The sequence below is a fragment of the Hetaerina americana genome, unplaced genomic scaffold (assembly GCF_022747635.1).
Source record: "Hetaerina americana unplaced genomic scaffold, ioHetAmer1.1.p SCAF_39, whole genome shotgun sequence".
NCBI classification, from domain to species: domain Eukaryota; kingdom Metazoa; phylum Arthropoda; class Insecta; order Odonata; family Calopterygidae; genus Hetaerina; species Hetaerina americana.
In genome coordinates, this window is record NW_027286974.1 from 4,359,157 (window position 1) to 4,372,598 (window position 13,442).

Sequence of the window (13,442 nt, forward strand, 5' to 3'; positions counted from 1 at the left end):
TTAATGGGCATAAAGGAGTGTTATAAGTCCCCGGGTCCACGCATAACCCTTTCTCCTTGCTCTTAACATGAAGCCACCCCTTGGTCCAACCCTCCGATCCCTTTCCCCACCCCTAGTCCTTCTTATTATTAGAAAGCACGAGGCGTTTGGGAGAGAGGTACCAGAATTATGACCGCTGGACCGGCGATCTGATTAGATAATATAATTTATTTACGCTTCCAAGGATTCTGAGGGAGAACCGGGGAGAGGATAGGGGTTATAATAAGGGTTATGTACCCTTAAGGGGTTGATTGCATGTTTAAGTGTAGAAAGGGTGGAGACGATTGGAAACTGGGAATTTGCGTGCAGGGGATGTTGTTGCAATATAAACTACGTCTATGAAATAAGAACATATTCTCAACATACACACTTTTGGTTTATATCCTGATTCCTCTTAACAGTACAAGATAAAATACACTTTTAAAGGATTATATACACATCCCATTCCAAAAAGACTTAATATCCATGCTCCTTCTTTAAAAATCTCCCCGCGGGAAGGATTGATTCAGACCCTAAACCCATACAATATTCCAAATATGAGCCAATCAAAGGCTTAAAATTTTTTTTTCAAATAATGCAAGGGTAGGTTGGATACTATCGCACACACGCTTGTAGACCTTTAATAAAATGAACATCAGAAGCGCTCCTTGTCTGGTGGCATGTGGAAGTAACATTCCCCCTCAACACGCATGCGCAGGTTTGAGGTCGTAACATCATACCTTCGGTGTAATTTGAAAAGCAGAAGTATGGAGACGTGTTCTAGTAATATGAGATACTTGTAGGCCACAAAAAATATTATATTTAGACGCAATCCTGGTCTGGGAATGTGAAAGTAACATTCCCCCTACTCAACACGCATGCGCAGGTTTGAGATCGTCAGATTACTCATTCAGTGCAGTATTTTGAGAAGCGGAAATATGGAGACGTGTTCTAGTGTTGTGCGTACTCGTAGACCACAATTGAAAAGACCTTCAGAAGCACACCTTGTCTGGTGGCATGTGGAAGTAACATTCCCCGAACTCAACCCGCATGCTTCCAGGTTTGAGGTCGTTACATTGTTCATCCAGTGTAGTATTTTGAGAAGCGGATGAAGTATGGAGACGTGTTCTAGTGTGTGCTGTATATGTCAACATTTGCAAGTTTAAACAGCGTGCTGTCGATCGAATTTTTAACTACTGGAAAAGTAACTCCTACTGAGTTTAAAAATGTCGTTGAAAAGCTGCTTTTAGTTTCGTGGCAAAGTTTTACCTATCCCTTATCTACTCCAAGTGGTTTCATCTCCCTGTAGCTAAAAGGTACGGCGTGGGGTATTTTATTGCATTACTTACGGAACGCACCTTGTATTAACACCAGCTGTATGCAATTCTGCGTCACTGTCGAAAACTGCTCTTGAGTTTGCAATCCACGTCTATGGCGAGAGTGAGAGAGATTTAAATACTGATTTACATAGAAACAGATATCAGGAAAAGGGATAGGAACACACAAAAAGGACGAACACAGTAGAGGTTGGGAAGGCGGAATCAAGCAGATCACGAATGCAAAAATATTTACTAGACGGGGACTTGAACTCGGATATTTTTACATTCGTGATCTGCTTGATTCCGCCTTCCCCACTTCTCCTGTGTTCGTCCTTCATGTGTGTTCGTATCCTTTTTCCTTATATCTATTTCTATATAAATGAGTATTTGTCCGCCGTTTGGCGGGATTTCGTGTTTGAATGTTTATTAGGCCAATGTGGCTCGTCTCTTCTTCTGGCTATGCGTGCTATTAAAACGCACTGTTCTTATCCTGTAAAATGTTGTATGACTGCTTTACAACTATCCTTTCCTCTTGTGTGTGTTATCTATTTCTCCTTTGGTGGGTGAAACAGCTCCCTAACGCCATCTCTTGGCCAAAGAATAGGGGCACTTGGTTGCATAAGGCATCGCAGATCTCGGTGTAAATTACGTTTCCTGGATAGCTCAAGTGGTTAAGAGCATCCGTCCGGCAAGTGGAAAGATCCGGAGTTCAAGTCCCGGTCAAGGAAATATTTTTACACTTGTGATCTGTTTAATTCCGCCTTCCCCACCTCTAATGTGTTCGTCCTTTCTTTATGTGTTCCTAACCCTTTTCCTTATCTCTATAGATCCATGTGAATGAGTTTATAAAACCTTTTCTTTTCGGTGTTCAAATCTGTATATAATATATGTCTATCTGTGTATATGTAATCATGTGTATTTATACATGTAATTGTAAATTGTATGCCTGATGTATTATGGATACGACGATGGGTTGAATGGAAAAAAGGACCATTTGGTCTCAATTTCGCCTGAATAAAGGCGTCAGTCTATCTTTCTTCGTCTAATCAGGACTGTCATTAGATGATCGAGTTCCTTTTGGGATTTGTGGAAATAAATGGTGGAAAAAGACGTTTCGAACATGTTCCCTCAGTCTTTTTTTAGGTGAAAGAGAAGGAATCCTTTTTCACTAGTCTCCCTGATACGAATCCATCTTTGGGTGAGCGGGTAATTGTTTCCATTGAGTCGATCCCGAGCGTTTATTCTGGTTGATCGCCCCGCACTGAACATCGTGATGTCTCCTCATTTGAGCTGTGTATTGAGATGTATCGTCGGGGTGGTCAGGGGTGTGGGGCGGTCAAGGAAAGCGATGGGTGGACGTGGGGGGTCTGGAACGTGACCCACAGGGGTCGTAAAGGGTGCAAAGGTAGGAGGAAGTCTTCGTCTTGGGGCGAGTGATAAGTATTTATCACCAGACTTTATCCTCTTGCGGTGTGAGGACGAAAGATTAGGAATTGTGACTCCAGGTGTATTATAAGTGGTAATGGGTGAGGTTAAATTTAGGAAAAAAGACAGCCATTCTTTAATATACTCACTAAAGACCACGATCGATAAAGGTAACAGAAGCCATGGCAACTAAATATTGATTTAGATTCATTAAATTCCCTCAAATTTTGTGATACTTTTGTATCACAAAATTTGAGTCAAAATTTCGGATGCGAAGAACAACTTATAAAAAATTAATTTTCATTTAATTTTAATCTTATAATCCTGAAATCAATGTTTCAATTATCTTTAAGGTAAAAATATTTTTATTTTTATATTTTATTTTTTTAATATCTACTACCCTGACCAATAAATGTACGAACTGAGGCCAAACAGACTTTATTTTGCAAAATTTAAAGTCTCCATCGATTTTGTCCTCTTTTTCAAAGTACTCTCGAAGTACTTACTTTGCTATTCACTTATTCCATCTTCATCTCCACTATTGAAACTACCTGTGGAAGTCCTTTGAGGTAGTTTTAATACTTTTTAGTTTTATCGTGTCGTTTCTTGCTTTAGTATGTCTTCCACATCTTTTGCACAATGATATGTCCCCTCACCACATTTTAGGGAATAGGAAAAAGTCGCAGAGGAGCGAGATCTATTCGAAAAACCATGATCAAGGATCAAGCTAATTGATTTTTTCGAAAACAGATCGCAGGTAATCGAATCTGATTAAGGAATGATACTAGAGCAGATCACAAGTGTAAAAATATTTCCTTGACCGGGACTTGAACTCCGGATCTTTCCACTTTCCACTGGGCCGATGCTCTAACCTTCCTCCTAAACTACGATCCTTTCCTCTTGTGTGTGTTGTCTATTTCTCCTTTTAGTGAGTGAAACAGCTCCCTAACGCCATCTCTTGGCCAAAGAATCGAGGCACTTGGTAGCATAAACCCCCGCAGATTACAGTGTAAATTAACTTTCTCCGTTAGCTCATTAGATTAGCCTATTAACAATATTCTTACCAAAACTGTGATGTGTCTTTTTATGTCCTGCCCATTGATTCAACAGTCCTTCATTAAGACTTAAAACCCTTCTGATGAAATTGTCAATGGAGAAAATTCCCTTTCCAAAACCAGGTTACATCCTCCGGTGCGTCCTTACCAGGATGAACTCATAAGTACCAAACCCTAACCTAGAGATGGCGATGGTGTTTTTGAAAAAAATCATTATAATTGAAAGTACGTAATCTATAAAACATATTATTTAAATTTGCAGCCGCCTCGTTGTTTAGTATTTGTTTGACAGTCTTAAATAGGGAACGTTTACAAGTGAATTTGTGAAAATGGAGAGAGAATTGGTCATCGTTACATGTGATACAATATACTTTTATTATTTGAAATGCCTCTCAGCCCCCGCAACCAATATAGTAAAAGCTGTACTGGATTATTCTACTCTTCTGGAAGTGAGTCTGCTCCTTCGTTTATACAACACTAAAATACAATTGGTTGGCAGAATTTAAAACGAGGCCGTACGAGCTGTCAAAGACTAGAACATCGCATTGGTTGACCAAATGAGGTGTGACGACTCAAAGAAACGGTGAAGAAAATCCACAAGTTGATACTGGATGATTGTCGACTGAAAGTGCGCGAGCTAGCAGACATAGTAGGCATTTCAAAAAGTGCAGTACATCGCATTTTAACTGAAGATGAGAAAGCTGTGTGAAAGATGGGTGCTCACACTCGAGCAAAACCAGTGTCGTGAAGATGTTTCAATTTAGAGTGTTTAGCAAAGTTTCACGGCTTCAAAGCAGAATTTTTAAGCCGTTTTATAGCCATGGATGAAACATGGGTCCATTACTTCACACCCGAGACAAAGGAACAATCAAAACACTGGATTCAAAAGGGAGAACCGGCTCCGAAGAAGGCGAAGACCGTTTCATCTGCGGGCAAGGTCATGGCGTCGGTTTTTTGGGATATACGAGGAATAATTTTCAATGGCTATCTTGAAAAATAATAAACTATCAACGGTGAGTATTATGTGAACTTATTGCAATGTTGGGAGCGAAGAAATCAAGCAAAAGCGGCCGCAATTGGCTGGAGAAGAAAGTGTCGCTTCATCATTGAACCAGCTCACAAATCCATTATTGCAATGGCAAAAAAAAATTTATGATTTAAAGTTTGAATTGCTAGTATCTCATTCGACAGATTTAGCCCCTTCGGGTTATTTTCTGTATTCGCAAACTTGAAAAAATGGCTTGGTTGGCGAAAATGTTTCAACCGTGAAGAGGTGATGTTGTTTTCAGTCATAAGCTATTTTGAGGAGCAAGACAGTTCTTATTATAATGAAAATGGTATAAAATTTATTGAGAAACGCTGAGAAAAGTGTTTAAAAAAGCTAAAAGGAGATTATTTGTAAAAATAAATAGTTTTCTTCCTAAAAATTTACGTTTTTTCTCGGTTGTGTCCGGTATATCTGAGACCACACTCGTAGTCATAAACAAAATTAACTCCCGTGCATCACGTACTTACAGGGTATGTTTAGGGTATGGTTTCCGGGAAAATTTTACCGCAGAAAACCAGGCAAAAAATAAACGCTAACCTAATTGATTTGAAAGGAGATTGTGTTTAAATATAATTACTTTTTTTCCAAAATTTGTGTTTTATTTTTTGGGTCGGGTACTTCTGGGAGCACCCTCGTATGTGTGTCTGGGGATTGAGGAGGGGTGAAAGCCACCCCCGTGCAGTTCCTACTTAAGGTTGAGATATATGTTTTCTACGGGAGGTGATAGAATTTCTGTTTCCGAATGGTTCCGGTTTGGCATTTGGGCTTGTGTTTGTGTGTGAGAGGGTGCTTAATGATTCTCTGGGATTGGAGGGTTGGTTTGACGCGGGGGTTGGGAAGAGGGAGGGTGGTTTATTGGAGGGATTGGTACCCGATGGATGGGCCAGCATGCGTATAGGTGCCGAGTTGATGAGAAGCGATGCTAAGGTGGAGAGGTCACACGAATTGGAATTAACCGACCAATAAGAACGGGGAGAATTCATCACCGTTGGATACGACCAGAGATTGGGATGGGTGGTAGGATTTCAAGTGTTTTTGGTGCGGCGGTGGTGTTCGCTCAGAGATCTGTGGCAACGTCGCATTGGGGCAATCGCGAAATTTGGCCAGCGGTCAGTTTTACGACAATCCCTTGCGTGTTTTGGTGTGTGGACTTGGCCCTGGACGAAGAAAGAAAGGTTTTCTTCGGTTGAAAATGGGTTTCTCCGGATAAAAGGAGTCTAATTGATGGTTTTCAATCAGGGTAGCAAAGATTTTGGGGGGAAGTGGGGATTGAGAATGATTAGAGTCAAGAGTTTAGGTATCTAATTCCATCCGCGTCTTATTCTGCGTCTGAAATACATTTCTAGACATCAATTTCCTTATATATTTTCTACTATTGGATTTTGTATGTTTTTGATTGAGAAAATTATATTAATTAAATACTGTTGACACCCAACAAAAGCAACCTCTATTTTATTAGTGCATCTTGCCTCTTGGATCGAGTCGAGGTTTAAGGTGAATTTTGTCGTCTTGAATTATAAGCAGATATCGGGATACACTTTCGATATGCCCAAACTTGGTGGGAATTTTACCAACAAGATCTATTCCTACTATTAACCGAAGATCTACATCAAAATATGGTGTCCTCTCAATAGTAAAACACTAATCGATTGAATGAGTCTATGTTTTTTGTTTCGTATAAATCCAAAGTTTAAATTTTCGGTGTTGAAAGAAAATTTCGTCCCTGTTAAACGCCATTTTTCCAAATTTCAATTGTGTATTTGTTGATATTGTGGACTTGTAAACACAGTAATCAACCCGAAGTTCGGTTTGGTTGTTGGGTGATGGTAGAGTTCACCCAGAACTAAGCCGGACGACGTGTGAAATTCACGCATTAGCAGGGTATTAATATAAAGGGGTGGCCAGTTCCTTAATACACTGTGCCGGTTATGGTTTCCCTTAAGGAAGACATCTGGTACTAACTGAATAATCACATAGCTTTGGTGGAGCTTCAGGTGCCCGGTAATCGAACCCGGTGCCCTCCGATCAGCAGTCCAACGCTATACCCCTGGACTATCGCGATCCTTATATATATATATATATATATATATATATATATATATATATAATATCTTCGAAATGGAACGCTCATCGGCGACACACAAATATATAAAAACACAGATGTAGATTTTTAGAATATAGAGACACAAAGAAAGGACACTCACAACTTGTTATTTTACGTTTCGACAGCACGGCCGTTTCTAAAAATCTACATCTGTGTTTTTATATATTTGTATATATATATTTGTATATATATATATATATATATATATATATATATATATATATATATATATATATATATATATATATATATATATATATATATATATATATACTCATATATACAGAAACAGATATAAGGAAAAGGGATAGGAACACATATAAAGGACGAATATATATATATATATAGAATGTTCATACAAACTATATATATATATATATATTTGGTCGGCACAATAGAACACAAATAAAATAGTAACACTTAAAAGGACACTCACATGGTTAATTGTTTTTAGCTTTTGGCCTTCTCCGCGGCCTTCTTCAAGTAAGACTCTTATAAGTAAGACTTCAAGTAACACTCTTACTTGAAGAAGGCCGAAAGCTTAAACAATGTACAATGCGATTGTCCTTTTAAGTGTAATCAATTTTATTTGTGTTATATTGTGCCGCCGAAATATTATACTGCTCGAGTGAGTGTTTCTACATCATCGTTATATATATATATATATATATATATATATATATATATATATATATATATATATATATATATATATATATAATAATGGGCTGATGTAAAAGGAAGTGCAATGATTGCATGATAAAAGATTAATAATATTTTTTGAGAGGCAAATAGCGTGGGAACGAGGTGAGGGGGCTATGAGGGGATGTAGGGAGAGGGGAAAAACCTGTCCTCTTATTATGCCTACTCCCTTCTCCCTATATATACATACATATGTATATAGAGGACAAATTGAGAAGGACGTAAAACAGAGAAAATATCAAGGATTGAAGGAATTGTCAATTGAATAGAGTAGGCTAGAGTAAACCAATCCTAAGATTGAAATACTGATGATATATATGTATATATATATTGTATGTATATATATGTATATATATACTTAAAGAAGGCCTCTGAGAAGGCCGAAAGCTCGAACAATTTAGTGTGAGTGTCCTTTTAAATGTTGCTATTCTATTTGTGTTCTATTGGGCCGCTCGTGAGAGTTTTTCGTACAATCGTTATATATATATATATATATATATATATATATATATATATATATATATATATATATAATCACACGTATTTCTTGATATTTCGACGGAAACACTCCGTCTTCATCTACTGTTCCCGTCGAAATATCAAGAAATAACGTGTGAGTGTTCTTCTTTTTTTGTGTTTCTATATTGTGTGTTACTGTGTATTGTACTATTCCGTGTTACGTCTACGAAAGCATATTTGTATATATATATATATATATATATATATATATATATATATATATATATATATATATATATATATATTATCCTTTGATATATAACTTTCATATGGATTTTCTGCCTGATTTGTTTGACATTGTCACCTGGTTCACTTAAAGTCTAATATTTGTATATTATTATCCTTTTATGGTGAAATGAATAACCATAACTTCAATTAAAACAATAAAGGAATTTTTAAAAATCTTTTTCACATTCTACATATTTTTTCTCTTGTCCACAGCCTTTAGATGAAGCCTTTCTTTTGAGATGACTTGGTTTCTTTTCTTTGTCGGTGAGTTCAAAACTCCTCGAACTTGATGAAAGGAGACATGTCAGAAAAAAAATCACTTAGGGTTTTGAAAATTTGAAGTTATATTTTTGCGCGGGATGATGTAGATTAGGTTATTAAGTATATGTCGATAAAAGGCGATTGGATGCTTTGTTCTCGTCAGAGGTCTCCTTACAACTCCGTAGACTTAAAGATGCCCGTCAGTAAAACATCGATAACCTCTCCCTCGTGTGGAGATATCGAAGATTCGGAAGAGGTGTCACAGGTTGTCGATATTCTTATGATAAGCACGCCATGGGAACCTTTAATCTAGTCAAGACAGCACCGAGAAAGACTTCGTTTTAAGACGCTCAGATTACTTACCAGATCAACAATCAAAGATACATAAACATCCTCGGGGCATTCGTATTAAAAACATCCCTTCTTGACGTGAGCACTTATGTCAGACTCAGTATACTGTTCCTTACGAGGGATATTTCAGGAAATCTAAATCTTGTTACCCCTCCAATTGATCTTCTCCCCACCTTTGTGCCCCTCGCAAGTCGGTAAGGAAGCGTTACCCTGTCCCCTATATCCCCCCTATAGAAATAAGGAAATCAGATCCCTACCAAAGTAATGTAATTAAACCTGATTTAAAACCAAGTCCACGTTAATTGACGTAGTTAATATCCTCACTAAATAAAACTTAAAATATTACACGAATTTTAAAAAAAATAGGCTCTATATATCTGTATAGTTTTGGCGATATTCTGCCAAAGGTTGCTGCTAGGTTTTTACGATGGTAGGCTGACGACGGAAGTATTACACATATGCTTGTAGCCCACGTATAAAAAATATATAAATATAAAAAATTTAAATCGTAAAGAGCATTATTACTTTATAAACTTTGTTATATTCTTGTATCAATCAAAATAAAAATAAGATAGCATTAAAACAAATAAGAAAAATTACTTTTTTTTAATAGAACTAGTTTTGATTGGAACCAGCTGCCTCTGGAGGTTCCTTTAGCCCTTTCCGTCCAATTTTAGGAGTTTTAAGAAGAAATATAAAGCAGCCAGTGGGTGATAAACTTCATTGATACTATTGTAGTTAATAGAATATTGTTTTTATGAGATTCGGAAGTTTGTTTGCGTGTGATGTGGAAGTGTCATTGTATGTAAGAATGTTTTGTCTCCTATCTGTTTTCCTAGTGCGTGTATGGATGTATTTTTTGTTGTAAGAGTAATCGTTGTTGATAATTGAACCTTGCCACCTGAATAATTACCCATTTGCAACGTAATCCTTAAATAAAAATAAATAAATATAAAAAATTAAAATCGTAAAGAACATTATTACATTTTAAACTTTGTTATATTCTTGTATTAATGTACGATAGTTGCGAGATGAAAACATACCAAATTATTCAAATATTCTCATGGTAACTTAAGTTATCATAATGTTCAGTTAAAGGAAACCTTTGGAAAAAGAACCTGACCTTATATTTTTTGGCGAATGGACATGAATTCTGAACAAAAACATGGAAAGTAGTGTAGAATCAATTATATATCAGCACTTTCTTTTATATATAATTAATAAGATAGTTTTGTATGCATATATGTGTGTGTTTATTAACGAAGAGAGGCTGATAAACAAGAACAAATAGCAAGATCTGGATAAAAGTAGATTAAAATACAGTTCTTAAGTTTCAAAATCATGTATTTGTTCTTCAAAATAGTCACCATTTTAAGGTTAAAACATTTCGCCCAAAGTTTGATATGTTTTTTCATTCCGTCACTGAAAAACTCTTCCGACTTTTCTCGAATCTACTTCACAGCTCCCTTCACTTCATCGTCCGAGGTGTAATGATTAACCCTTTGAGGTGTATCTTGAGTTGAGAGGAAAAAATCATAAAAATCGGAGAAGGCATCCCAAGATCGCAAGGGGAAAAAAGAAGGAGGGTGTTTTGGATTCGGTTAAAATATCTTTGGTTTCGCAAAAGCCTAAAATTCCAATTGCGCGCCAACTGTGTGCTGACGAGCGTTTTATTGTTATGTTTGCAAGATTAAAATTGGCTGACCAGTCGACAAACTCGACCAATATTGTTTGCAATACACGCTTTTGATAAGTGAATCGCTTTTGGTAATTTTGAATCAAATCTTAAAAACAAGTTAGCGATGTATATATCGCCTATGGGTCTGTGACCCTCAGCGATTTTCTGTGAAGAAGTCCAAATTAAAAATTCTAAACCGAATAACTCAAGCTATAGAGTCCAGAGACTTCAATCTAATGTAGCGAAATGCAAAGCCTAAAAAATACAAAATATATTTTCCAAAAAGTAAAAAATTGACAGGCATAAGAGAACCATATTTCATTTTACGAAATCTAAAAATTTAAATCATGACCGATATTTTATATGTATTTCAACTCATTGTCCACGTAATCTTTGTAGTCGTTGTAGTAGTAAACCTGACTGAGACGATACAATATTCAACTGTTGTAGATATCCAGCAGGTATTTTTTAAAATTCTTTTCCCAAACTTAACTCTCGTAAGATATAGTCAATGCTGGCCTGCTTCCATAGCCGGGTTGTCATCTAACACCCCCCGCCACACGCCCCTACGGCGGGTATTACGTTGATGTAGATTACTTAAATGCAAAACATGTAGTACAGTTAGAAGTTGTAGATAAAATCTCCTAAGGGTATCTTCAAATAGAATAAGTTATGACGTAAACTTCATGCACCTGAAATGCAATGTTACGAGATGATAAAATCCTGAATATTTAGTCATTACTTTCCAACCGTTGAAATGAACCTCTAGAGATTTAAATGCAACATATTTATTTAGTTATTTATTAAAACCCAGATTTGCAGATAGAGAGTGTCAGGTGGCCCACAAGTCCCAAGTAGTCACAAAATATAATAGATTAATCAGTCAGTAAAACAAAAGTAAATTTAAAGGAATCTTCCATAACACAAATCTCTTTCACAAATTAAGAAAACCCAATCTCATTTAAATCAATCACTCCGCAAGGAAAAAAAGGATGAATTAACAAAAAAATTAAACTATTGCATATAATTTTACATCCCAAATCAATCAAATTATTACATAAATTCCTTAAATCTTTTCATAAAAGTAATGACTCTGTATAAGGAAAGGACTCGAATATTTTTGCAGGTAAGGGTGCTCCAATCAACATTGGTTTTATTTATAAAAGAAAATTTTATTCTTCTTTTTTATTTTATTCTTTCTTTCTACGTGCCCGGTATTGTACCCTGAATTTCTGGTCATTTTTCCCTATAAAATTTTGGGTTTCACACCTCATTCCCATATAATTTTCCTTTCATTTTAACGGTTCCTATTTCGTTGATACAAACCTGCCCATTATGTCGAACTTACTAGTTAAGTAGTTCATCATTTGATTTCCTGCGCCAAAAACTTCAAATGATGCAGGCTAGTAGGTAATCTTCTTCACAAATACTACAGGGTTCGTCCGGAAAATAAGTGTACTGATTTTTTCCCGCCGCTCCAGGCGCGCCCAGCACCGCTCTGACGGGCCGCGATTGGAGGGGGGTATGTTGGCAAGCGACGCTGAAAAAGGCAGTCGGCTCTGAGCTGTGGTGTAGTGAGGAGCTCTGTTAACGCGAACCTCCACGCTCGACCCACGTCACGGAACGAGATGCCGAAGTTTTTGGAGCAGCGTTATTCCATCAAATTTGCGGTAAAGCTTGGGAAATCGTCTACCGAAACTGTAGGTATGATTAACCAGGCTTACGGGGAGTCAGCCATGTCCAGAAACATGATCTTTCGGTGGCACAAGATGTTCGTGGAGGGCAGAGAAGAGGTCGACGACGAACCACGGCCTGGACGCCCATCAACGACACTCACCGACGAAAATGTGCGAAAAGTTCGCGATGTACTGAACTCTGATCGTCGTCTTAGTGTTCGGATGATAGCAGAGCAGTGTAATCTTCGAAAATGAGTCGCCCGCGTCCGGCCAGCGATCAAAAACATCTGGCGGCTGCATCACGACAATGCGCCGTCTCACACCGCGCTTGTCGTGTCGGATTTCTTGGCCAAGCACGGCGTGGCAACGCTGCCGCACCCGCCCTACAGCCCGGACTTGGTACCACCGGACTTCTTTCTGTTCCCGAAGATAAAGAGGAGTTTGAAAGGAACGCGATACGGGACTTTGGACGCCGTCAAAGAGGCCATGACGACGTGTCTTCGAGAGATTCCCGATGATGCCTTCGCGGGAGCGTTCCAGGAATGGAAACGCCGCTGGAACAAGTGTATCGACTCACAAGGGTCCTATTTTGAGGAATATTAGCTTAAGATTTGTAAAAATGTAATACATTTTTTTTCCTGAGCTCATTACACTTATTTTCCGGACGAACCCTGTATGTACTCACACGATTGTGACATAAATTCAGAGTTTTTTAAATGACTATTAATATATTCGTTACATTACATTTAAACCTCCTCCAGAAATATTATCCCGGACTATTTCTTGACTATATTATACCATTTAGGTTATCACATCAAAGAAATAATTATTTTAATTATTTATATTATTTTAAGCTAACATATCCTTATTTTATATTTGCGGTCTATGTGTGTGGTTATAAGCTATAACCAAATATATACATACATTTAATTATACTAATATATATGTGTTGGTCGCGGTAGTCCAGGCGGTAGAGCGTTTGACTATTAAAAGGTCCAGGGTTCGATTCCCAGGGATGTCTCGGGGAACCCTAAGCTCCGTTTGTAATAAAATATTAT